This window comes from Panthera onca, chromosome A3 (genome assembly GCF_046562875.1).
Source record: "Panthera onca isolate mPanOnc1 chromosome A3, mPanOnc1 haplotype 2, whole genome shotgun sequence".
NCBI lineage: Eukaryota > Metazoa > Chordata > Mammalia > Carnivora > Felidae > Panthera > Panthera onca.
In genome coordinates, this window is record NC_138341.1 from 10,168,526 (window position 1) to 10,193,534 (window position 25,009).

Here is a 25,009-nt window from a genome sequence, read left to right on the forward strand (position 1 = left end):
CCTCCACATCTGCAAGATACAGACTGACAGAGAACAGACAGACCGACGGCACTCGGAACACAGAGCGCTCCACTGTTGGGACAGAATGGCATTTGGGCTGCAAAGACAGTATTTTCAGCTCCTGTAAGAGGGGACGGGACCTTGCTGCACTTATCATCAACAACATAAATGCTCCGTGGAACACATTCAGCAGATATTCAAAATACGCAGTCACGACACCAAGAAATGTTACATTCTCGTCTTCTATTCTAGTCCCAATTGGCATTTCTTGAGGTTGAAGGCAATGTGAGCATTAGGGACAGGCTGAGGATGCTTGCTGTACATCTCACTCGGCTAAAAACAAAGCTTAAAGCTGTATATTTTGCGTTTGGGGCCATTTCGGTATGTCTCTGACACCAGAATGGCTACAACATGAAGTGCTGTGAGTATAACCGTGACCCTTCACTTTGACTAACGTCTCCTACAGAATCTACCCACTCCACTCAGTACTTAACCCACAGAACTTCTTGTATGCCACACCCCAGCACCTCTAATTACCTTGTGCAACACACTCTTGCCCTCACTTGAGAATATTCTTCTCCTCGGGCAACGTTAGTCGTAATATTTTCACTGACACCTGAGGCAAGGTTGGCTACAGCGTCTTCTTTGGGTGTACGGTAATACGTCTGTTTACCTAGCAGTCTCTCCAATTAGGATTGAGCTCCTAGGGGACAAGGAACTTATTTCTTCTTCATATTCTTAATTTCTTAAGTTTGAGAATAATGCATGATATACAGAAGAAATATAGTAAATGATACGTGAATAAGATGAATGAATGAGTGAATGAATAAATGAGTGAAAGAGTGAATGAATGAATGGCTGAATTTCAAGCATTTAAAATAAGTCTAGGTTCCACAACCTAGGGCGCCTGGGTGGCTCATTTGGTTTTGGCTCTGGTCACGATCTTGTGGTTTGTGAGTTCAAGCCCCGTGTCGGGCTCTGTGCGGACAGCTCAGAGCCCGGAGCCTGCTTCAGATTCTGTGTCTCATCTCCCCTTCTCTCTGCCCCTCCCATGCTCATGTTCTGTCTCTCTCTGTTTTTCAATAATAAATAAACGTTAAAAAAATTTTAAGTTAGGCATTGACAGGAAAAGTTAGATAGGAAGAGTGGACACTGTTTGCTGTTGAGTACGTTTCTACTGCCAGTAGGAGAATAAATCAGTTCAGTGGGATACTGAATGGATTGGGAATGTGGACTCCAGTGTCCAAGTTTCTGAGCTCCAATCCTTCCTTAGAAGTCTCTTGCTCTGTGTCCTTGGACAAGCAACTAAACCTCTCTGAGACTGGATATTAGGAGTCTCTATCAACTGGATTCAAGTCAGACTTCAATGAGAGGATACGCAGATGTCTTTAGCACCATACTTAGCCCACATTAAGGTCTCAGAAATGTGAACGGCTGTAGAGATATCATGATATTGTCTTACTGTCTTGTGGTTGTGCTGTAGGAAGAATAGGTCTGGCCTATTGACTCTGAGCGAAAGCGTATTGTCTTAAATAACAGAAGATTCTACTTCTCTCCAGCTAAGCCTGAGACCGATGCTTTATGATAAGGCGCTGGTTCTTAAATACTTGAGATAAATAACAACCTGAAGGTTGTTTAGCTTAATTAAAAACGCATGCCTACCCTCTCAGCCATTGCAGATTCAGAGCATAAGAGAGGATGTCCTTGCCTGTGAAGAATTTATAGCCAGGGGAGACAAAAAGAACTACTTAAAGTGGTCAGCAAAATTCCTCTGTTTTCTGAACAAGAGGCTAATCCAGCTTAGGTAAATTGTGGCATGTTGGATAAGCACACTTGTTAATAGGCTGATCACTAATTTTTTCCGGATTTCTACTAAAGAAAGCCAGCAGTCAGCATATAATAAAAAGGTGGATTTGGGCTAGCATGCTTAGCAATTTTCCCAGACACAACAATCTTACCTGTGGGCAGACCTGTTAGTTATTTAGAAAGTAAGAATGATTGACTCTTTTCACCTCTTTCACTTGCTTTCTGATTACTTCACTTACTTGAAAAAGACTGCCATCGCCAAATATTTTTGTTGTTACTGTAGTCAAGTTGTGAGAACAAACAGTAGTAATTAAACTTGAAAGACATGTACTTCCATCAAGAACTAAATATATATGTGCATTCTCTTCTTTTCTCTTATAGGAGTGTGTGTGTGTGTGTGTGTGTGTGTGTGTGTATGGAACCTGATCATGGTTGTCACCACTCAATGATAGAACAAAGAATCCGTGGGAGTAAATAAATAAAATATCGTTCATTAGATAAACCTTAAGCAAAATATTCGGAACTAGCCATTTTATTTGTTTTTCCTATAGCCATCATTCAAATATTGACAGTAACATTCAGGAAGCGTTACCTAGCATGGGTATCATTTTACAACATTGTGTGTACATGGGCTTTTGTTGGAGACAATGTGAAGTCAACAAAAGAACCAAAACTGACCATTCACACTGTGACACAAGTGTACTTTATCAGAGAGATGTGCACACACATGCACACACACTGCACTCGTGCACGTGCACACCTACATGCACACCACCCACACGCATGCCTGTTGACCTCTAAAAACCAGATATCGGTGTTGTGTTTCACTCAGAGTGCCCAAACCCATCCTCTCCACACAGGTATTTTACTTTATTTCCCCTCAGTGATCCTAGGCTTTCAAACATCATATCCTAGATAAGAGCTATCTTCTGAATCCTTATCTTATGTTTCTGACCCCAAAACACAAATATTTCAGAAATATTTTCAGAAATGGAAGAAAAAAAAAAAAGCGCATCTCACTCATTGGCAGGAAGACAGGAAAAAGGTTTAACAGCAAGAGCACAACACTTATCTTGATCAGTTATCCAGCCACACATGGATCCAGTCAGACTCGGGCTCAAATTCTCTCTCTTTAAAATTTCTTTAGGCAAAACCTATAGCGGGATGAGCATCTCTCCCTGCCTTCAATATAAAAGTTATACTAAGTATTAAATGACACAATTACACAAAGACTTTTCTAAACTTTAAAGTGCCATGTAAGTGTGAATTATTATTATTTATTGCTCATTAACCATTTCCCTGTATGAAAATCCTAACTTGTAATTATGGAAACTTTGGTCATCCAGTATCTTCAAAGTCTCTTCTATTAAATTGTTTACAATTCTATGATTCCCATCATTCTCTGAACAGCTATGAAGTTCACTGTGACCAAGTGAAAGTCTTAGAGAAACTAAAATACCCTCCCTCTCCAGTTAAAGTTCAAGTTAAAATGATCAGAAAGCTCCTGACAAACGTATTACCCATATTTTTTTTTATTTTATTAAAATGTAATTTAGGGGAGATAAGTCACGTAAACATACACTCAGTGAATTTAGACAAACGCATATACTTATGTAACTGACACCATCATCAAGATACAGAACATTATCATCACCCCCAAAATTCTCCTTGCCTCTTCTCAATTTATCCCAACTAAGGCCCCAGGCAGCCAACGATCTGCTGTCATTATATATTTTCTAGGCTTCCATATAAATGCAATCACACTGCATACATTCTTATCATCTAGCTTCTTTACGCTGGAATAGTGTTTTAAGATTCATCCATGTTGTGGCAATAATTTAGCCTTCTTTGCTACTGAATACTATTCATGGTGTGTATATATCAAAATCTGTTTATCCATTCACCTGTTGATGGACATTGGGTTGTTGTCATGGCCTTTTATGGATAAAGTTGCCATGACTATTTTCACACTTGCTGCTATGAACTACATTGTGTCTCCCCCAACCAAATTCACATGGTAAAGCCCTAATCCCCGGTATGATGGTATTTGGAGATGGGGATTTGGCAAAGTAACCAAGTTTAGATGAGGCCATGAGGGAAGGCCTCCATGATGGGATTAGCGGTCTCATAAAATGAGACAGGATGCTCACTCTTTCTGTTTGCCATGGGAGAACACAGTAGGAAAGTGTCCATCTATAAGCCAGGGCCACTTCGGCCTCCAGAACTGTGACCAACACATTTCTGTGGTTCAAGCCACCCAACTATGGGTGGCTTCTTTTGTTATCACAGCAAAAGCTGATTGGCACTGGCCTTTGAGCATGCGTTTTCAATTCTCCTTAGTAAATTCATAGAGATGAATGGAATTATGGGTATGGTAGGTATGTGATAACTATGTTAACTGATTGACAAAATGTGTCTCAAAGCGTTAATCATCTTACATTCCACTGTAATTTTTCCATTGTGCCACTGTGAATGCCAGTTGTCCTACCTTGTCCAAAATACTTTGTTGTAAGTTTTATCCTCCCATAATTAAGAAAAAAACAAGCATAAAACAAAGTTTAAAAAATGTGCTATGAACGTCTGTATTCAACCCCCTAGATTGTACCATTAATATATTTTTTATCACATATCTATTCTTCTACATATCCATTAATTCGACTTATTTTTGGTGCACCTCAACGTTAATTGCAGACATAGGTACACCCTTTCTGTAAACTTCAACGTTCAAATCATTAAATAGAATTCAGCATTTATAGATCTATTTTTTAATTTTGAGATGAATTTTAAATACAGTTAAATGCACAAATGTAAATAAATGTGCCTCTGCTGAGTTTTGAAAAATGCTGGTGGACCATTCCCTGGAAAGAATTAAAACACTGAGATCATTCCAAGGTTCTTTTTGGAACCTTAACAGCTAATGGAAATCAATATTCAGATTTTTTCCACTGTAGATGAATTCTGCTTGTTCTGGTTTTTTTTCTTGTTTTTTTTTTTTTTTTTTTTTTTTTTTTTTAATTCATCCAGCATCATGCTGAAACATACCTACTAAATCAGGCAGCATACTCTTTTTTATCATTGGACATGCACAATCTCCTCCAGACTGCCATCAATGCGTGTGACTGTGATCCCCAGCTTGGCTTCCTAGGAGTCACTGCCCCTGGTGAGAGTAGCTTACTGAGCAGCCAGTGTTTGGTCAGACTTTTTGCATAAGTTCCTAGTCCCGGTGAGCTTCTGCCTCCTGTTGAAGGAACTGTGTGTGGTTTATGGAATGTCCCCAAGTCTGTCCCAAGTCTTATTTGATTCATGCAGACTGGTACCTGCTACATAACCTTGCTGACCTCTAGGGCTGACTGTAATTCCAAGAAGGCTCTTCCTAGCTTTCTCTTTCCCTAATTATCGGTGACACTTTGGGTTGCTTTGCTCTTTCGGTTGTTGCCACCAGGATTATGGAGCCATGAAGGCCCTTCTCAGTGCTCTCTTGCAAGTGTTGGTGTTTTGTCTGTTGCTGATTTTGTTTTTTAATTAACACCCTTAGGCATGGAATTCTCCATGCTTTGTTCCAAATAAGGTTTGTACCCTCAGGCAAAGCTTGAGGGCCTTTGTGGACAGTGAGTACCTCCCAACAGAAGCTCTGTAACAATGTACCTGGGCAGGGTTCAACAACAGTGGCCTACAACTTCCAGAGGGATGCCACTGCTCTTTGAGTGGATACTTTGGGGCAGGGGAGTGGTAGCTCTTGCTTCTCTGGGCTTGTCCATTTAGGCATGGAAGCTCTCCTTTCTAAGTGAGCTGGAGCAGGGATGACAGAGGCTCAGTATTCTCAGTCTGAAGCAGAATCTCTACCCTATGACTAGGGGCTGGGTGGAGGAGAGGAGTGCTGTGTCAGTCTGACAGTCCCCTCAGTGGAAGCAGCTAGGAAAAGAGCTTTTGCAGCATGAGGCTGTGAGGGATGAGGAATACCACAAGCCTGCTCTCCCATAGAGGCAGCTCCGGGATGGGAGCTTGAAGCACAAGGACTCCTTCCCCGCCCATGCCTGTCCATTTTCTTGGTTACCCCCCTCCTGCAGCAGGGCCCCAAAGTAGTTTCTGTAAGGTGGACCTTCAGTGCTGAGAGAGGGAGTTGTAGCTCAAACACCAATTATTCTTGCTGTTCTTACTGAGAATAATTACAAATCTTGAATGGATGGCTTTACATTTGCTGTACCCTTTAGGAAAATTTTCCGTAAATTTTTAAAATATCATTTTTGGTAATTTTCTCTGGTTAAATATATATTTTATTAGGAAGGGGCTGCACTTCTCACCCACAATTCCAGAAGCGGAGCCTGGGATGGAGCCTCTTTCATTCCATAGATTGGTAATTTGTGTTTTCTCTCTGATTTTCTTGATCAGCCTAGGAAAAGGTTCATAAATTTTAGGTGAAGTTAGTAAACAGCCACTTTTTGTTTTCATTGGATTTTTTTTTTTTTTTTTTTTTTTTTTGCTTTTTGTGCATTTTTCTCTTTCCTTTCTTTAGCTTTTATTATTTTTTTTCCTCTGTTTACTTGGTTTCCTTTTTTTTCTTTTCTTTTCATAGCTTCTAAAGGCAGAAGTTTAGGTTATTGGTTTCAGACCTTTCCTCTCTTATAATACAGTAATTGAAAGCACTAAATTTCCCTTTAATCCCTTTGTTAGCCACATCTCACAAATGTTCACTCTGTTCAAATTTTTTTTTTTAATTTCCCTTTTGATTTCTTTGACTTTGAGTTGTTTATGGGTAGTTTTCTAAATATTTGGAGATTTTACAGATATTAATTTGTTACTGATTTCTAGTTTAATTATTCTGTGATAGTTAAACTATGTACGTTTTCAATCATTTTCAATTTATGGAGAGTCCTTTCATGCCCCAGTGTTTGGTCTCTGTTGATGATTGTTCCACTTTGATTTGAAAATAAAATTTGTTCTACTCTTAGTGGTGGAGTGTTATGAAGAATGCAATATGGCCAAATTGGTTAACAGTCAGTTGTATCAGTCTTATTGTATCAATTACTGAGAGGGTGCATTGTTTGTACCAGTAAGTCAAATTTTGGTTAGGTACATTCCCACTACCTTCTGTGTGGCCTCTTATCGCTGCATCCAAAGCTATTCTTATTCAGAATATTGAGAAAGTCCATTTCCAAATTTCCTGTGGAATGAGTGGCTCCTTCCTGAAGGTTTAGAATTCTGCTTTCTCCAACCTCATAAACAAAACAAAGCATCCATTCATCTTCCAGGTTCCAAAACTTTCATGAAATCTTCTGTCTCTTGTCACCGCCTATCTCATTCTCTTCTTCTTTTCCTTTGAGGCTATGCCTTTTTGGTCTTATTGTCAGTTTACAAACAAAACAAAGCATCCATTCATCTTCCAAAACTTTCATGAAATCTTCTGTCTCTTGTCACCGCCTATCTCATTCTCTTCTTCTTTCATTTTGAGGCTATGCCTTTTTGGTCTCATTGCCAGTTTAGTGTGGATCCGGGAGAGTCAACTAGATATATCGAAGTATCCATCATGTTTAACTGGATTAGTTACTAGAGTGAAGTTTAAAAAAAAAAATCCAGTGTTCAATATTTTTTTTTTTTTTAAATAGCCTAGTAATTTATGGTAATATAGCTAATTAGAACAGCAGGCCATAACTAAAATGATTTTTATAAAGGCCACATACTTACATAGAAAATGCTTATGATGAGGAAAGGATAATCGATTTTACATTTAAAGTGATTCCAATGATATTTTGACATGCTCCTGAATAAGAAAGCAGTGAGAATTAAATGGTACACTGCAAGATGTTAACAATGTATAGGAGTGCCAAAACTATAAATCGCTCTCCATCTCTTTTCATTTTTGTATTCTCTGCGTCTACTGCAATGGGTGGATAAGACTTTCACAATGAAAAAGAAATTGGACAATAGAATAACCGTATGGAAAAACGTCTTAAATACAGGAAAGCTTAATTTCTAACTCTTTTGCAAAGATCAACAGCGCCCCTCTTCATGCCTAGCTGACCAATTGTTTCTACCAGCTGGGCACACTGGCAATCCACCAAGAGAATGGAGATCGCACCTAATTTCCATAATTATGGAAATTGTTTAGCAGCTGCTATTTCTTTTCTTTTTCACCTTTCTATAGAGATATGTATTTTGTAAAAGAATTTGAGAATAATAATTAGCCTATCTTTGGACCAGCAGTATAGACAATGTAGACAGCCTGGCATTAACTAGCTACCTAACTCAAAGGGAGAAATATATCCTTTCTCAATATAAATATTTTTATCTCTTGGAAAAATGGTTGACTCCAATACAGTTATTATAAACAATGATGTACTCACTTTATATATGATAACTGAGAAATCTATCTGGAATGACTTATACCGGTTGTTTTCAAATTTTCTTAGTGAATGGTTCATTTAACATCTCAGTAATCTTTTTTTCCCATGGCACACCTTAGGTCAAAGAAGTCTCTAATAATTCCATTTGTTTATTAAAAGTTTCAGACAACTGAAGAAGTATTAATTATCCTAAACACGTAATAGAGTTTTGGAAGAATAGTTTATGCCAAACGAGATAAAAAATAATTCTGTTTTCCTCTTAAATAATCACACTTTCTAACACTAAAACTTCCTTTTGGGCTCTCTACCACCTCTCAAACCTTGGAGTCAGATTGGACACCACCATCTTCATTTCCTGTTCTATCCTGATTGTCTTGTTTTTGTTTGGTACTTGCATTTCATTATGGCAACCAACAGAAACCCAGCTTCACAATGACAGCATCAAAAGATACGTAACGGGATCCGATGCTGAAACTGAAACATCTCAAGGTCATGTTTGCATAGTTCCTAAAAGACATTGAATACCCTCCCTTTTTCTTAAAAAAATTAAACTGTCCCTCAGAGTCCTCTGTGTGGTTCCCCAGGATGCTTCAACACATGGTTTTGGAACCATGGATTTACAAAGCATATCTAGAAATAATTAGAAAGCTAATATCTATTCAGCTCTTTTGGAGACATGCTTAAAGACATTAGAAGATCCTTCCATGAAATTTTATAAAAACCAGAGCTAAATGCCCTAAATTGTATCTAATTCAATTAACCTGCTTCATGGATGAAAACATTGGAACAAGTACATCACAAGATTAGGCTTGCTAAAGGACACAGAGCTAATTAGTAGAATAATCACTGTTATATCACTTGTGATATTTTATTACAATATTCTATTGACTTACCAACTTTGATTATTGAATAACAAGAATCATGTCTGCTCAGGGATCAGGGTCTTTCAACTCCTAGTTTTGACAAGGGTCATTGTATGTACTCAATAAGTGTCTCTTTACTTATTAAAAAGTTTAGATAGGCATTCATGGGAATTCATGTTTAGTTCTTTATTCACATCAAGGTATATTTGAGAAAAGGGGTGCCTGGGTGGCTCAGTCACTTGAGCATCCGACTTCGGCTCAGGTCATGATCTCACAGTTCGTGAGTTCAAGCCCCGCGTCGGGCTCTGTGCTGACAGCTCAGAGCCTGGAGCCTGCTTCAGATTCTGTGTCTCCCTCTCCCTGCCCCTTTCCTCTCATACTCTGTACCTCTCTGTCTCTCAAAAAATGAATAAACATTAAAAAAAATGAAAAAAAAATTTGAGAAAATCATTTCTATAGTCACATGATACAAAATACAAAATTTAATTTGTTCACTAATTTGATAGAAAAATGGGCCATCTTCTTGGCTCTTGACACCAAATCTTTAAAACTATTCACATTTCATTAGAATAAATTTCAGAGTATCAACACTGATAAGTATCCATTTTAATCTAACCAACTTTCGTCTTATTAATCTAAAATTTGATTATTTCATACAATCAACCGTCTGTTTTTATGGCAGTTAGCTGCAAAACATGTAAACAAAACCAAGAAATTGTCCCTAAAAATAATTGACTATTAACTACCTCAAGATTAAAATAGAACTGCATATATTATTTCATTGACATGTTCCTTGATTCAGTCTACCAGCTTAACTAAAATTCTTTTCATTGTTATATGCCATTGTAGTTCCTGGGACTTCAAAGTAATATAAAACGCTTATTGTCAGTAATTTAAAATTTAGTTAATTCACAGGAATATAAACAACTAGCTATAATAAAATATAAAACAGGCTATAGCAGAGCTATCATGATACTACAGATGTGGAACAATCTGTTCCATCTATATAGTTCAAAGAGGACTTCAGAGAGGAGGGACAATGGAACAAAGGAAGAAAGAGTCTGCTCAGGACGAAGGAAAAGTATGACTCTAAATAAAGAATCATAAATGTTTAGGACATTTTGGGGAGAAAACGCTTAGCTATACGTGCTGAAGACTGGAAAGGAGAGGAGATAAAGGCAGAGCATTACTCTGGAAAGGAACAGTTGAGAAAACTGAGTCTCCTAGGAGAGCAACTCATAGTCCCCAGTAGGGGGTGGGGGGACTCATCCTCTTGCACTCAGACTCCCATAAGGCTCTCCATATAGAGTATGTTTCCTTGTAGTAAATGCTGAGTTCTGCATCCAATTTAGGTCTTCACCTAAAGTTCTAACCATCATCTGACTCTGGGATCCCATATACTTTCCCAGGTCTTATATCTCCATCATAAAATGTGCATAATAGAAATTCTGAAGCGTTTGTATGAAAATTAAATGACAGAACACATTTATATTGCCTAGTACAATGACTAGCTCACAGAAGTTGTTTGAAAGAAAGAAAGAAAGAAAGAAAGAAAGAAAGAAAGAAAGAAAGAAAGAAAAGAAAAATTAGATTATCCCTCCCATTCAAAATCCATTAAGTTGCACAATTTAGCATTTCCACACTAATGTTTTAATATACTTGTGGCATTTTCCTTAAGGCAAAGTTAACAAAATCCAGTAACCGCAAGAGATGATAATTAACACAGCTGGGGGAAGATAACAGAATTTAAGTTGATATGACTATCTTGTGCCTTTGGTAGAAACTAAAGAATTGGACAGCTCATGCCCAACCTAAAGAGCTATCCAATGTTAAGTCCAAGTTGATGTGGAAAGACGTCCTCTTGAAATGTAGGCCTAGTTTTGTCAGATCTTCCAGTTTTTCAAGAGAGGCTAGAAATCTGGATTTTTAATGTGGAATTTTCAAATACGCAAATGTTTTCTTTTAGCATTAATCACATGCCTTCTGTACCCCCTAAATCAACAGGCCTTCAATTCCATGGCTACTCTGGGCCAGTGTTAGAGGAATGTTTTATTTTTATGCCAAGCTATAGAAGCTTTTCATAATTTTGCCACTCTTTACTGTTTACATTCACATAAATGAACTGTCCTCTACTATGCCTGCCAGCTAGCTAAAATGACCTTGAGGAAATGCACATTGTTCATACATCTTACCTGGGGGTATCAAAGGAAAAAGGGAGGTTGAACTGAGTTCATTTCCTTGAGTGTTTTGGTCATTCCAAATACAGTGAAAACAGGGTAAGTTCTGGGGAAGGTGACCATTTTGCATAGTAATTAGTCTCCAAGATGACAAATGAGGTGAGACTTTGCTCCCTTTCCACCCTTATGAACTTTCTGGGCTCTAGGCATTGGGTGCCCTGATTGGCCAGGAACACAGCTACAGAGTGCAGTAATAGAGTAAAGGAGAAAGGAAGGAAGATTTCCCAAGAGGCAGATTTCCATGGAGAAAGCCTGAGGCACTTAGGGAAACCAATTACTCCTTGCATCTGGGGCAATGCTTCCTCCCAAGCCTGGCACTCAACCCAGACCACCTTGGGCTGAGATTGGGCAATTTCCATCATTTGCCCTCATGTGCTCATTTCCCTCCTGTAACTTTGATTAATTTTTTCCCACTATTTGTCTTCTTCTCCTGTTTATTTCTGGTCAAATGGAGTTTATCAGCTAGAGTAAAAATTTATCCAGTTGTCTCTTTAGAAAAAAGCCATTATGAAACATTAATATGAATTAACAGTGGAGGTAATTATGGCACCATATTTTTGGACACTATTCTGGTGACCATTTGGGTTTGTGTATTTATTTGATTGCCTCTCTTATTGTCCCAAGGCTGCTCAGAGAGTAGCAGCCTATTTAGTATTTGGAGATCTGGGTTGAATCACTCTAACAATGTAACAATAAGAAATTATTTAACTTTTCTGAAAGTTGGGCTTTTCATTTCTCAGTTGAAACATTTTTAACTCTGTTACCGTTGCATTGCTCTGGGGATTAATGTAGTTAATTTAGATAAAATCACTACGATTCTCTCCCCCCGATCCCCCCCGCCGCCCCGCACTGAAGACTGATTTGAATTAGCCCATTCACATGGGCCTCCCCACTACACACACAAGATTTACAAAAGGTAGAAAAAATAAATAAATCTATTCCACGCAAAAGCTAACCAAGAGCTTATAGTCTAGATCAGGGAAAACTAACAGTGATGTTAACTAAGTCTACCTGAACCTGCATAGTTATTACAAATGTTAAATTTTGCTCTGACTAGTCTAAGATACAAGGGGAAAAGGAGGGCATGGTCATTGGTAAAACTCATTCTTCTTTATTCACAGTTGATGAATGTTCTTAGTTTTCTGAAGACGCAAACTTCAGAATTCTGCTATAATTTTTGTATATAGGATGTCTTCTATTGAGGCTTTAAGATATTTTACAATGTCTTGATGTGTAACCTATTGTAAAATAAAATCCAATTGGGGGTGGCACCTGGGTGGCATAGTCGTTTGGCATCTGACTCTTGATCTTGGCTCAGGTCATCATCTCACTGTTCTTGCGTTCGAGCCCCACATCAGGCTCGACACTGATGGCAGAGAGCCTGCTCGGGATCCTACCTCGCCTTCTCTCTGACCCTCCCTGCCTGTGCTCTCTCTCTCTCTCTCTCTCAAAATAAATAAATAAGCTTAAAAAAAGCCCAATGGAATCACATCATATCCATTATTGCCATTTACCTATATTTGATTTTTTTTTGTTTTTAAGTTTTATTTACCTACCACAGAACTGCAACCTGACTGGGATATGTGGGTCATCTCAGGTCCTAACTACATTAGATTATTTGTTTTCTCATCACAATCGTGAGATCACAACAAGCAAAGGATAGTATGCATGAGAAATATTTGGGGGGCGGGGAGAGGGCAGAAAGATAGAATAGACTCCAAATATTCCTCAGTCTTTGATATGTAACCGGTGCCTTTGCCATTGGGCATGTGGACAAACAGCTTTAGTGATTACTTCCACGGATTTCTTTGACCTAAAACTTTTTCTTTTAATGTGAGGTTAGAAAGTGCTATGACATCCTACACCTGAATCTGAGAACTAGAATTTCACAGAATGTACTATTTTGAATTGAGCTTCAGATTAGTAAAGAAGTACGCATTAAACATGTATTCAAAAATGTTAACAATGTAAAGCGGTTATGCAGAGTACTTAAACTAAAGTATAACATGATTACGGAGGCATTCATTTCTGTGGTTTATTACACTGGCATCGAGCCGCTATGCCTTCTGAAAAGCACAGACTGAGTACAAAACTGGTTCGGAAAAAAGAAAAGGAGTGAGGTACCAATCACAATCACTCGACATTTACAGAGTCAGTAAAAGGGATGAAACATGCACACACACAAAAAAAGACTTCTATTCTTTAGGCCGAGCTCCTTTTAAATAGAGTTATTCTTGACACTCTGGCTGAAAAATAAAATCCATCAGAGGAATAAATATTCAACAGGAGGAGAGCCCAAATAGCCACAAGATAAATTAGCAGTAAGGGATGGTCTTCCCTCTCTTACCAATGGGGGAAATATCATTCAGCACTTTCTGGGGGTTTCCTTTCAATGTCACCGTAATAATGAAAACCAGTTAGGGCGAAACTACTGAATACCATAGCCTTGAATTTTATCCAGAGACATTTTTAAAGCTATAATATTCAACTTAAGATGCCACTAAAACGTATTGCCTCATTTTTGTAAAGTAGTTTGCTTTTCCAGGAAAAATAATTGCTCTATGCAAAGAAAATGTGCCTTAGTTTCTGCAGAATAAGGATGTTTCTCCATATATGAATTAATATATATGGTTACATATTTATTTTGCCACATAAACATTGGGTTTTTATATACAAATGCACTTTTGCAAAGTAAACAGTAAAACTACTGTATTCTCTTTGGTTCCCAAGAGGGAGAGCAGAGAAAAGAACAGGAGTCTTGCTTTCTTTCTCTGTTAGACTTCCATGCCTCATTCATGAACTTTCTCCGTCATGACTCCCTCTATTGAAGCTTTCCATCATACTGACAGGATGGAATCATTTCTTCAAAATTTCACAGATTTTCCTAGTGATTATTCGAAGCAGCCTCTATATACCACGAATCTTGACTCTCCATGGGCAAAGCTTAGCCCCGGAGAGGTAAGTCTCTTGAAGGCAGAGATTATGTCCACCCTGCACCAGAAATGTGCTTTCGTGTGTGCATGCCAGGCGCAGAGGTGACTGGTGTAATTATACCTGAAGGAAAACCTCAGAGTAACCTCCACCCAACCAGGTTGTGAAAAGAGTACGTTTCCATTTCAAAATGATAATAACAAGCTTTCTGTGATCCCAAAGGCACCTGCATCCCTGTGTCCCCTGCCCTGGAGTGACTCACGCCAAGTATAAGAAAAGGTTCAACTCCCTCGAAACGCACATGCTTTCACATCTCCTACAATGTTACAAATGTCCTTCGAGCACCCATCTTCCCTAGGAGGGAGTCTTCCTTCTCCAAGTGAAATGTTAAATCCATCCATTAGCATAACTGCTTTGGCTGTTGCTAGAGGTGCCATTTAGACTCTACCTGACTCTACCTGACTCTACAGGGTTTAATAAATGTCCTCTGTTTCAATAATAATTTGCAAGTAAAAAATTCCCCCTGCTAGGGTCCTGCTGCCTCTTGTCAGACTTCAAGCTTGCAGCTCTTTTCAGTCTGATCTGCTCAGATACCTTCTCCAACACTGTTCCACCATCACAAGCCTCTAACCAGCCACCCTTCACCAAGCCTGTGGGTTTAGCACAAGATGCCAACCCATATTTCACTCTTAGGGAGTTCTTTCCCCAGACCCCTGTTATTTTCCCGCAGCAGATCAATAATAGGGTCATTCAGTTCGGATAAACTGTTTTCCATATCTTGGATTCTGAGGAAATACAAGGACTGGAATCACGGTCCCTTCCTTCCTGGAGGTCCCCGCACTCCAGTGTAAATTGTCCACTTCTGCTCTAGCGTCTGTATTTGGGAATGGCGGGTGGCATTCTCTGAACCACAGCAAACCCATTACATCCTTCCACCTAAGCAATTGGTTATCTACTCAGCTCATATTTGCGTAATGAAAATGAAAGGAAACCTCTAAATGGTTCCTCCCATAGTCATGAAACTCTGCTTCAAGGATGATGGCTGTTCTCTACTCGGGCACATGGCAGTGACAAGCGTCATTATTATTTATTCTTAGATAATCACAAATGGCAGTTCTGGAGCCGAGCCAGACTTCTCCCTCGGGCCCAGTGTGCAAAAGCAACAAAGGCTAAGACCATGTCAAAAGCACACGTGGCATGGAAGAGGCAGGATAATTTCTCCTTTACTACCAAAAGGACAGTTGTGTTCCAAATCTGCTTCTGACACTCTGTGTGTGACAAAGTACAGCTAGCCCTCTCTGGGCATTAGTTTCCCCATCTGTCATGTAGAGGATCCCGACGCAGCTGAACAAATTAGATTAAGTTATTATTTGTCAGTGACACAACGTTTTTGTATTATAAATGTTCAAAATATATCGGTGGAGAAGACAGTCACGTGTACAACTGAACCTCAAATAAATCAAAACAGGATCATCACAATAGAATTACAGACGAAGTTCAATGCAAACACTGCAAGGTCTGACTTCGCTGAGGGAAACAACAGTTTAACGAAATCACAGATCTGGAGAACAGCAGGATTGGAGTTTTAAGAGAGCATTTTCTGAGTCCAAGCCTTAAGCTTTTTCTACTTCAACACGGCTATCCACGACGACCGCATAAAGATGGGACTGGGTATTACTTATGACGGGAATTTTCCAACTAAAAATTGTTTTTAACATTTCATGTATAAATGCTACTAACTATAATAATTTTGACATATTCCAGGTCCCTCACAGTTCTACTGTGGACCCTGATCTGCATGGGGGAAATGTGTTATTTCCAATGGAGTAGGAAATACATCAGCTTTGGAGTATATTGTTAGTTATTTCAGCTCTCTGAGCTGCAATTTCGTCATCTATAAAAACCTCTGCAGCCTTCAGGGAGAAATTCGATGAAAAAGTGAATGCAAAATTCCCAACATACTCTTTGCAAAAACTTGCTGCTCTAGAAAGGTCAGCTATCTCTTTTTAAGAGAAAATGTTCCTCTAACTCAATTTTGCAGAATATTAGGACCAGAAAGACCGTTAGTGATAATCTAGCTTAACTCCTTATTTTTCCAGAGGTGGAAGATAAATCCCACAGATTTGATTTGACTTTCCAAAGGTCACACAGACAGATTTAAGAAGGGGATTTGGTAATATATTTGAGATCTGTTCCTGTGTCCAGAGTAAGGTTGCAATCAATGCTTAATGGCAACACTGGCTTGGATTTTAGAGAATCTACCCCAAACCATACCTGAAAAGTGAGACAAGCTGAAAAGACGTCATTAATCATATCAATTGTGCGAAGAAAGTTGAAATGTTGGTAAAGAACAGAAATGTATTTTACAAACTCAGTAATTGTGAAGAGTTAACTACAATTTTTATCATGAGACTCATGTTTCATCTCAGTGTATGTGATGTTGAAAATTATCGGTTTTAATGGCTATCTTCATTTTCTAGAAAACCAGGTAACCAACTTTATCAGTAGAGTGCATTATAACTTAACTTTCCCTACATCAAGTTACACTTTCTTTCTGTTCAAACTCAATCTAGGAAGCACTGAGAGAGGGAAAGAGGAACTTTTCTGTAGCAGAATTACTAAAGAAATGGCAATTTATTTGGATTGATCGTCAAGTGTATTCATTATTAGTTTTGCCTTTTATGAGTTTATGGTACTTTTCAGAGAAAAGAATTATGAAATATATCCTCTGTTTTGGTAAAATTGCCAGAATGATTCTTCAGTAACACAAATAAAGCAAATAGTAATGCAACTTATGTTCTGCAGGAAGTAAGTAACCAACCCTTTTGCCTATAAAGTCCTAATTATGGCGAAACAGGTGAGCTGAAGCTGTACCTTTCAATACTCATTGATATGCTTTAACTCGACAGATTCGGTATGTATTCTTGAATGTTAATAGGTTACTTTAAGAATATTCAGCTTCACCATAAATCTCTGCTAAGCGTGGGTTCTTGTGTATTCTTTTCGAGCTTTTCTTTAGCCTCCTGAATGAAATCACCACATTCTACAACCTCAAGCTGGAACTTCCTACAACTCAGCGTGACACTGACCTCATTATCTAAGAAACTTACCAGCAACTCATCACTGAGAAGATATAACACTTTGTATGGTGTTATTTTTTTTTCTATCCCTGACATGGAAATAATCCAAAATTAAAATGCAGAGCATCTTCCCAACCAACTACCTCCATGGATTTCACATTCTTGACTGTAGAATATTTTTGCTGAACGCTACTTATATGTAGTTCTACACATTTTCTGCATAAATGGGCACAACAGACAAAGGGACTTTTAAGAAATAAACTAAATGTGCCTAATAGAGGATTTATTCATAAATAAAATTAAAATATTATATGCAGTGACATGTTAAATAACACCTAATAAGAAATCATACAGAAAAGTAAGGTCATTTTAGTGATATGTCATTTTGAATTAGGGGGAGAGGGTATTTATTAGTGTTACAGTATTAATAAGCCTGTAACATACTAAATTACCTGTTGGTTTTATTTTGGTCACCTGTATCAATAAAACTTTGATTCACACATTTAAATAACTATACACAGTGACAATGTTTAATTAAGTAAAGAATGCAGAAGAAGGGGGCACCTGGATGGCTCAGACTCTTGATTTCCGCTCAGGTCACGATCTCATGGTTTGTGAGTATGAGCCCTGCATCGGGCACTGCCCTGACAGCATGGAACCTGCTTGGGATTCTCTCTCTCCCTCTCTCTCTCTGCTCCTCCCCCACTTGCACTGACTCTGTCTCTTTCAAAATAAACAAATAAACTTAAAAAAGAAAAGAAGGCAGAAGAAATTTTATTCTGTTATAGTCAAAACAAGAGTGTCTTAGCGAGTTTAAACTACCATAACAAAGTACCTAGACTGGGTGGCTCACACCACGGAAACTTATGTTGTCACAGTTGTGGAGGCTAGAAGCTCAAATTCAAGGTGCCAGCATAACTGGTTTCTGGGAGCCAGCCCAGGGACAGGCTTTCTGATGTCTCTTCTTATAAGGACACTAATCAGGTCATAAAGGCCCCACCCTCATGACCTTACCTACCCTTAGTCCCATCCCCAAATCCCTTCACTGGCCATTAGGGTTTCAGTATGAATTTTGTTGGGACACAAACCAGTCCAAAGCACAATGCTTAATTAAGCAAAGAACACAGAAGAGATTTTACTGTTACACTCAAAAAGGAGGTAACCCAGGATTTGCTCTACAATGGACGCAAAGTGTACAAATTGTATTGTAACACATTTTTTAAAATTTTTTTTAAATGTTTTTATTTATTTTTGAGACAGAAAGAGACAGAGCATGAGCAGGGGAGGGGCAGAGAGACAGAGGGAGACACAGAATCCAAAGCAGACTCCAGGCTCTGAGCTGTCAGCACAGAGCCTGATGCGGGGCTCAAACTCATGGACTGTGAGATCATGACCTGAGCTGAAGTCAGACGCTTAACCGACTGAGCCACCCAGGTGCCCCTGTATTGTAACACATTTAACCATGCATTTTTCAGGGTTTGTGTGGGGTTCTTTTCTTTTCTTTCTTTCTTTCTTTCTTTCTTTCTTTCTTTCTTTCTTTCTTTTTTGTAAACAGTTGAACGTAATTTAGAAATGAAACTCAAGTCATAATTTTGTAGTCCCATAGAAGTACCTCTGTTGACCCCTAGGGAGAACTGCCTTGCTACTCCAACTCATTTATTTATATGGGAAGGAAAAAAAAAAAAGTGAAGATCAGAAAGAAGTAACCTTGCCGAAATAAAGAATGAGCAAATAAGGTAGGACACAGCCCTCAACATTCCCACTGTTTTTCCTACCTCACTTTCCCAATAAACCACTCCACAGTTAGATCCATGTCAAAATATATCCACTCGTCCTTCATTTTAATTAATTGTTTTGCCGATGTCTTTCTTGGGAAAGGCAATCTCATTGAAAAGGAAAGAAAAGCCAATATGTATAAAGATGGCTACTTTAATTTTATTGTTTCAATCCACATTTTATATTCAAGATGCATCAATACGGAAAATTACCGTGTGCCTCCAGCTATGGCCTAAGACGAAAATAAGAAAGAGAGAGAAAGGTAGGGAGGGGAGGTTGATGACACGTGGATGTCTTGTTGCAGTTAAGAAATATTGTTTCAGAACAATGTCACTTGTCCTATTGTGCTAAAATCTGTAAATTATATTTCTTCAACATATACCATAGTAAACTAATGCTGCAGATAAATGCCACTCATTTGTTTAATCATCATTGGTAGTTACTTAGGTAGTTACCAAAGACATATTGACATCGCAAATCAATTAGCAGTGAAATTATTATGTAAATCCTTTGTCATTAATTACTTCAGTGCCAAATAAATCCAGAATTTATTTTCTCCCAGAGGATAGCATGAACACTTGTAATGATTGCCCACTTAGTTTTAAACTGCTAGTATGCTTTTTAATGAACATGTTGATAGGGCAACAGCAAAATAAAAGAATTAAAAGATAAGATATGCTCTTTGACACGAAGTAAAAACCAAGAGTATTTCAAAATTGGTCAACATGCTGAATGGAATACAAGCCAACAGAAATTTAAATATATTCTTACTGTATTACCCTGTATTCCACACCTAAGTATTTACCAAAGAAAAATGAAATCTAATGTCCACACAAAAAGTGTTCATGAATGTTCATAGTAGCTTTACTTGCAATAGCTAAAATTGGAAAGAGTCCAAATATCCTTCAGCAATGTGGTATATGCATACTACTCAGCAATAAAAAGATAACATCTATGTATAAGTACAATACCAAGGATGAAAATCAAAATAATAATGATCAGAAAGAAGGCATGAAAAAAATAATTAATATGTAATATATGATTTTTATATAAAACTCTAGAAAATGCTGGGGCGCCTGGGTGGCTCAGTCGGTTGAGTGTCCGACTTCAGCTCAGGTCACGATCTCACGGTCCGCGAGTTCGAGCCCCGCGTCGGGCTCTGGGCTGATGGCTCAGAGCCTCGAAGCCTGCTTCTCATTCTGTGCCTCCCTCTCTCTCTGCCCCTCCCCCGTTCATGCTCTGTCTCTCTCTGTCTCAAAAATAAATAAATGTTAAAATAAATAAATAAATAAATAAATAAATAAATAAATAAAACTCTAGAAAATGCAAACAAAACTGTATTGACAGAAAACAGACTGAGGGTTTCCTGGGAATAAGGAGGTAGGCTAGGTCAGGAATGGATAGGTTGTAAAGAGACAGGAAGAAACTTTCAAGGATGATGTGTGTTCAAGTCAATCATTCCTTGATAAACTGCAGAAAATTAAAAAAATATATATATTTATCTGACACCTAACGCATGCTACATACTGGATATATAAAGTGAATTGATGATGTATAAGCTCTCCTTTAAATGTTAGTATCTCCCACAGGGCCAAGTACAGTAATAAACATACTGAAAAGTCTTCACCTAATTGTTAGAAACTTAACCCATATAATAGGTGGTAGAATAAGGAAACAAGCAAAATTTTAAAAATAATAAATGAGGGGCACCTGGGTGGCTCAGTCAGTTGAACATCTGACCTGACTTCAGTCAGGTCATAATCTCACAGTTTGTGAGTTCGAGCCCCATACGGGGCTCTGTGCTGACAGCTAGGAGCCTGAAGCCTGGATTCTGTGTCTTTCTCTCTCTCTGCCCCTCCCCTGCTCACACTCTGTCTCTCTCTCTCTCAAAAGTAAATAAACATTAAAAATAATAATAATAATAATAATAATAAAAAATGAATTTAGTGCTCTTTATCATTTCAACTTCACTAATGCTGTTCTTCAAAAGCAGACTGGGGTGAATTAGAAAGCCATATTATAAACCCTACGGCTATCACAAAACTAAACAAAATAAAACAAAACAAAAAACTGCCATAAAAAAGTAGAAGTAAAAAGCCAAGAATGAAGATACAATGGAATTTCAAAAACATAAAGAATTAATCCAAATGCAGGCAGATAAGAGGACCGGTTGATCAAAGAAAATTTGGAATAAATAAGAACAACGAGCAACACGGTAGATTTTAGTCCAAAAATAGTATTAAATGAATAATATTCTAATTTAATTCAATCACATACAGAATATGAACTTCAACTCCCACCCATAATATAAACTGCCTATAAGCATTACTGTAAAACATAAAATATAAATTTGTAGAATAATGCCTAAATTATACTTTGTGACTCTGGTTTAGATAAAAATTTCTCAAAAATGGCACACATACACACACACGTGCACATACATGCATGTGCACACACACATGCACACACACATACACATGCACACAACAAACTGGCAAATAGGACTTCAACAAATTAAAAACTTCTAGTATCCAAAATTCAATGTTAAGAAAACAGAAGAGCAATTAATGCAATGGGAGAAAATATTTGAAAAAATATCATCAATAAAAGTCTTCTCTGCAGAAGGCATAAATGACACTCAAACTCAATAATAAAATTTTTAAAAAAAGTTTAAATGGGCAAAACTTTGAACAGACGCTACCTATTGCGGGCAGGTACACACAGGAACACTCAATTCCAGTCACTGAAATGTAACTTAGAATCACAATGAGATAGTCCTATCTACCATTTTGAATTTGAAAGGTGTATCAGGGGGCGCCTGGGTGGCTCAGCTGGTTAAGCATCCAAATTCCGCTCAGGTCGTGATCTCATGGTTCCTGAGTCAAGCCCTGTCTTGGGCTCTGTGTTGACAACTCAGAGCCTTAAGCCTGCTTCAGATTCTGTGTCCCCCCTCTCTCTCTGCCCCTCCTCCACTCTCTCTCTCTCTCTCTCTCTCTCAAAAATAAACATTAAAAAAAAAAGAAAGGAGTCTCCTTTTTTAAGTTTATTTATTTACTTTGAGTGAGAGAGAGAGAAAGAGAGAGAGAGAATCCAAGCAGGCTCCACACTGTCAATGAAGAGCCCAACATGGGGCTTGAACCCACTGTTTGTGAGTTCATGACCTGAGCTGAACTCAAGATTCAGATGCTTAACCAATTGAGCCATCCATACACCCCTGTATTTGAGAATCTCTTATGGTTTGCCTCCCTTTTTTCTTATCTTATTTTTTTCCCTTTCCCCATCTTAATCCGTTTTGTTCCTTAAATATCACATATGTCAACTGATGATTTCATAAACAAAATGCAGTGCATCATCAACAAAAGCAATACTTCTCAGAAATAAAACTTTATATTATAAAACTAGTGATATATGTAAATCTCAAATGCATTACGCTGGAAAAGGCAGCAACAGAGAAACAAAAAGCATCTCTGTGGTTGCCAGAGACCTACCATGGGGTGAGGGTGCACATTAACAACAAAATGACATGTGGGAATTTTAAGGAGGAAGGAAGAGCGTTCCACATTTTCATTATGGGAGCGAATGAACCTGATGAAGACTACCAAACGCATGACTTCAGTGGACATGATCATCACTTCAATTGCACAAAATAAGAATTTCTAATGTCTCTTCTATCTGAGGAGGAGGGAATGAGGAAATCCGATAACTGACTTTAAACCTAGGTGTCCTCACTCTAATCCCAACGGCTCGCAGGGCTACTACGCTGCCCCTGTGGTCCCACGTAGGCTACGCCATGTAGCAGTGGTGGTATCGCACAGGGGCAGGAAAACCACCGCGTCACAACTCAACGGTATGCCAGTCACAGGAGGTGGCTGGGGAGAAGGGCAAGACAAGAAAGATAAAAGAAAAAAAATGGCCTTCATCTGAAAAGGAGGATATCAGTGTGATTTTCCTGATCATACGAAGTTGCTGGTCTCTCCTTAACACTCTCATACGAATAGTCTTATCTTGTGTTGCACATGTGAACCCTGACTCTATGCCCTCAGGCCCACCATTGAACGAATATTCTATGGATCCCCAACTGAGTCCAAGTGCTTACAGGGTGAACAATTCAGCCATTCCGGTTTTGGGACATCATAGAAAGATAGTCCTTAGATGCCCTTGCAATGCTCAACATTCATTGTGGTCAGAGCTTTCATATAATTTCAAGTTGTGTGAGGACAGGCCCAGGATTGGATTTTGTTTATTTCTTTATCCCTTGCTCCTGTCAGCCCATAAAGACCAAACATACATTCCCAAAACACATTTATAGTCCCCAAAGCATTCGGCATATAAATTCGACCTGTCTTCCCACTATTTACACACTTAAACTCCCTCAGGCAACAGGGAGATGAGAAACGGGGCCACTGGCCATGCTTGGCCCAGCTCCTGCAGACCTCTTTTCTGGAAAGGAATGCCATCTCATCTATTACCCCAAAACATGCTTTTGGCACACAGAATTAGAAGTAAAGCCACATGTGGAAGTGAGACAGACTTTCTTAGCCTGCTCTTTCAGATAGAGCCTGCCCATAAGAACATACCTGATTTTTCTCCTCTTAAACCCACAGGATCTAGGTTCCTCCATTCTATAAATGACCAGCCTACTTTATAGGGAAAATAAGCAAGCCCTGATGCTGGTTTCAAGTACATAAAATATTCTTTTATCCAAGATTTCTTGGCAACAGATTTCCTTGTTTGACATCAATATCTGCTTCTCTATTCATTCTGGAATTTGAGAGGGAAAATCATTGTCCTCAAACCTCATTTAAATATGCATGTAATGAGATGAAAGGAAGGACACATTCTTAAAGAAAAATTACTATCCATATGCTATTAATTTACTGTCTTCTCTGATAACATGAAGCCATGTGCAAAACATCTGAGTGACGAATACAATCATAGAAGAGGTAGATTCGAAAGACATCTTGTTTTTATTCCAGTAACAATGAGATAGATGGCACTCCAAAAGATAGTCCCCGGGACAGTATTTCACTCAGTTCTATAGTAGTAAACATTTTTAAAGTGTATTTATTTACGTATTTATTGAGAGAGAGAGAGAGCACGCGTGAGAACAAGCAGGGGAGGGGCTGAGGGAGAGGGGGACAGAAGATCCAAAGCAGGCTCTGTGCTGACCGCAGAGGCCTGATGTGGGGCTCGAACTCACAAGCTGTGAAATCATGACCTGAGTCGAAGTCAGATGCCTAACAGACTGAGCCACCCAGGTGCCCCTATAGCATTAAACTCTTGATAGACAGGGAGAGTTTAGTAGGTAAGAGACAGTTAGGAAAGAAGAGACCTCAGAAGAACGTGTTGGGTCTTTCACCTCCATGCATCCAATGCTATCATTCTTTCATGGCAGATTCGTCTGGATTTTTTAGAATGCAGAAAAATATCACTTACAAGATGAGAAAAAGAAGTCTCATTCTCAACTTCTCCATCTACAAAAATGAGAACTATAATAAACTAGGGGCAACTGGGTGGCTCAGTCGGTGAAGCTTCCGACTTCGGCTCAGGTCACGATCTCACGGTTCGTGGGTTCGAGCCCCGCGTCAGGCTCTGTGCTGACGCCTCAGACCCTGGAGCCTGCTTCGGATTCTGTGTCTCCCTCTCTCTCTGCCCCTCCCTTGCTTGTGTGCGCTCTCTCTCTCTCTCAAAAATAAATAGACGTTAAAAAAATTAAAGAAAGAAACATAGGTTTGTGTGGGGGGGGAGGGTGAAATGTGATAATATAATTAAAACACTTAGCATAATAATGCACACAGCTTATGATACAAGTGGGAACTTAATAAAATGTGTCCTCCAGACAGAACGAGGACTACTGGGATTCTTTTGTTTTCACAGACCCGATGTACTGTCATAGGCATCTGGGCATCTATCTTGTCATCTTTAAGTGCCTGCCACGCCAAACAGTCTTCTTTTATCTTTAGTTCCTAAAAAAG

The 25,009-nt window shown here is 38.7% G+C and overlaps 2 long non-coding RNA genes across 3 annotated transcripts in view; one reads left to right on the forward strand and one right to left on the reverse strand.

Moving 5' to 3' along the window:
* LOC132689223 (uncharacterized) overlaps positions 1–17,502 on the forward strand; it is a 60,863-nt gene extending 43,361 nt beyond the window's left edge. Inside the window, exon 3 of the long non-coding RNA XR_009614918.3 lies at positions 17,187–17,502. This is a non-coding gene — a long non-coding RNA (uncharacterized LOC132689223). The remainder of the gene's footprint in view (positions 1–17,186) is intronic.
* The window catches only part of LOC144615970 (uncharacterized), a 323,741-nt gene that overhangs the window by 116,063 nt on the left and 182,669 nt on the right, over positions 1–25,009 (reverse strand). Inside the window, exon 3 of one of the 2 annotated variants that reach the window (XR_013554816.1) lies at positions 5,934–6,196. The exons of the other annotated variant lie outside the window; for it this stretch is intronic. This is a non-coding gene — a long non-coding RNA (uncharacterized LOC144615970). Of the gene's footprint in view, positions 1–5,933; positions 6,197–25,009 lie in introns of those variants that run through there. 2 annotated transcript variants of the gene reach the window in all.